This window comes from Melanerpes formicivorus, unplaced genomic scaffold, assembly GCF_026170545.1.
Source record: "Melanerpes formicivorus ecotype bairdi unplaced genomic scaffold, bMelFor1.0.p_v2 SCAF_91, whole genome shotgun sequence".
NCBI classification, from domain to species: Eukaryota; Metazoa; Chordata; class Aves; order Piciformes; family Picidae; genus Melanerpes; species Melanerpes formicivorus.
In genome coordinates, this window is record NW_027142443.1 from 13,572 (window position 1) to 16,448 (window position 2,877).

The following is a 2,877-nucleotide window of genomic DNA, read 5'->3' on the forward strand; positions in this document are numbered from 1 at the left end:
TGACAGCCCCAGCCCAGACCCTGTGACAGCCCCAGCCCAGACCCAGTGACAGCCCCAGCACAGACCCTGTGATGGCCCCAGTACAGACCTGGTGACAGTCCCAGCACAGACCTGGTGACAGCCCCAGCCCAGACCCTGTGACAGCCCCAGCCCAGACCTGGTGACAGCCCCAACACAGACCCTGTGACAGCCCCAGCCCAGACCTGGTGACAGTCCCAGCACAGACCCTGTGACAGCCCCAGCACAGACCTGGTGACAGCCCCAGCCCAGACCCTGTGACAGCCCCAGCCCAGACCTGGTGACAGCCCCAACACAGACCCTGTGACAGCCCCAGCACAGACCTGGTGACAGCCCCAGCCCAGACCCTGTGACAGCCCCAGCCCAGACCCTGTGACAGCCCCAGCACAGACCTGGTGACAGCCCCAGCACAGACCCTGTGACAACCCCAGCAGAGCCCACTCCATCCAGACCCATCAAGGGAGCCAGGGCACGTGCAGCTCACCCCAAAAAGATCCAGAAGGGGACAAAAGGGACGGTGGGGACAGCCACAGGCTCTCAAGGAAGCATAGGCAGAGAAAAAGCAGAGCCAAAGCAGCTGGGAGGGGGACAGGGGGACAGATGGGACAAGGGATGACTGCAGAGCTCTTATGGGTCCAGGTGTCCCTCACCCAATGCCACATTATGTCCCCATGGCAGAATCTTATGGCTTTGTGTCCTCCACGTGGTGTGGGACCCCAGGTGTCCCTGTGCCCTAGAACCAATGTCCTGGCACCCCAGGTGTCACTGTGTCCCTAGACAAGTGTCCTTTGCGTCTACCAAGGGCAAGGTCCTGCAGCTGGCTCAGGGCAATCCCAGGCACTGATACAGGCTGGGCAGGGACTGGCTGGAGAGCAGCCCTGGAGAAAAGGCCTTGGGGGTGCTGGGGGAGGAGAAGCTCAACAGGAGCCAGCAGTGAGCACTTGCAGCCCAGAGAGCCAAGCAGAGCCTGGGCTGCAGCAAGAGAAGTGTGGCCAGCAGGTGAGGGAGGGGATTCTGCCCCTCTGCTCCACTCTGCTGAGACCACAGCTGGAGCTCTGTGTCCAGGTCTGGAGCCTCTGTGCCAGGAAGGATCTGGAGGTGCTGGAAGGTGTCCAGAGAAGGGCCACGAGGAGGAGCAGAGGGCTGGAGCTGCTCTGCTCTGGAGACTGACTGAAAGAGTTGGGGCTGTGCAGGCTGGAGAGGAGAAGGCTCCAGGGAGACCTTCTTGTGGCCTTGCAGGATCTGCAGGGGGCTCCAAGAAAGCTGGGGAGGGACTTTGTAGGGTGTCAGGGAGTGATAGGACTGGGGGGGACGGAGCAACACTAGAAGTGGGGAGATTGAGATTGGCTGTGAGGAAGAAGTTGTTCCCCATGAGGGTGGTAAGAGCCTGGCACAGGTTGCCCTGGGAGGTGGTGGCAGCCTCCTGCCTGGAGGTGTTTGCAGCCAGGCTGGCTGTGGCTGTGAGCAAGCTGCTGTAGTGTGAGGTGTCCCTGCCCATGGCAGGGGGTTGGGACTGGCTGAGCCTTGAGGTCCCTTCCAGCCCTGACACTTCTGTCATTCCATGACTCTATGATTCATGCACAAGGACTTGGTCCTCAGTGTTCCTGGTGCCCCCACAGCAATCCCATCTTCCCTTGTCCTCCTGCCCAATGACAGGGGCTCCACTGGTCCCCATCACCCCATTTCCCATGTCTCCATGTCCCTGTTCTCCTTTCTCCCTGTGTCTCCATGTCCCTGTTTCCCCATGTCCCATCTCCCTATGTGTCCATGTCCCTGACTCCCCATGTCCCTGTGCCCTCCTGTCCCTATCCTCCTATCTCCCTCTGTCCCCATGTCCTCATGTCCCCATGTATCCATGTCCCCATGTCCCCATGTCCTCATCTCATGTCCTTGTGTCACCATTTCCCTAGGTCCTTGTCCTTCTGCCTCCCCATATCCCTGTGTCCCCATGTCCTCCTGTCCCTTATCTCCTGTCTACATGTGTTCCCATGTCCCCATGCCCCGTTTCCCTGTGTCCCCATGTCCCTATGTTCCATTGCTCTTGCCTCCCCACGTCCCTGCTTCCCCAGCTCCCTGTTTCACTGTGTCCTCTCCCTACCCTCCTATCTCACCGTGTCCCCATGTCTCTGTCTCCCCACCTGCCTATATCCTGGCGTCCCCATCTCCCCTAACGACCCCAGAGCCCCACGTCCATGCCCCGGTCCCACCGCACCTGCCAGTTGCGCACCACCAATCCAATAGGTGGAGCAAGTGAGTCAAGGCAGGGGGCGGGGAGTGGCTGGAGCCATGGGCGGGGATTGGCTGGGGCCATGGGCAGGGCTTCCCGCCGTGGGGCGGGGATTGGCTGGAGCCATGGGCAGGGCTTCCCGCCGTGGGGCGGGGAGTGGCTGGAGCCATGGGCAGGGCTTCCCGCCGTGGGGCGGGGATTGGCTGGAGCCATGGGCAGGGCTTCCCGCCGTGGGGCGGGGAGTGGCTGGAGCCGTGGGCAGGGCTTCCCGCCGTGGGGCGGGGATTGGCTGGAGCCATGGGCAGGGCTTCCCGCAGTGGGGCGGGGATTGGCTGGAGCCATGGGCAGGGCTTCCCGCAGTGGGGCGGGGATTGGCTGGAGCCATGGGCAGGGCTTCCCGCAGTGGGGCGGGGATTGGCTGGAGCCATGGGCAGGGCTTCCCGCAGTGGGGCGGGGATTGGCTGGGGAAGGGCGAGGGAAAGGGTGGTGGTGGTGGTGTGGGCGTTCCGGGGCGGGGATTGGCTGGGCAGAGGGTCGGGCGAAAGGGGGGGGCGTGTCCCCGGGGGGGGCGGGGATTGGCTGAGGCGAGGGCGGGGCTGGGGGGCGTGTCCCCGGGACGGGGCGGAGCCGGT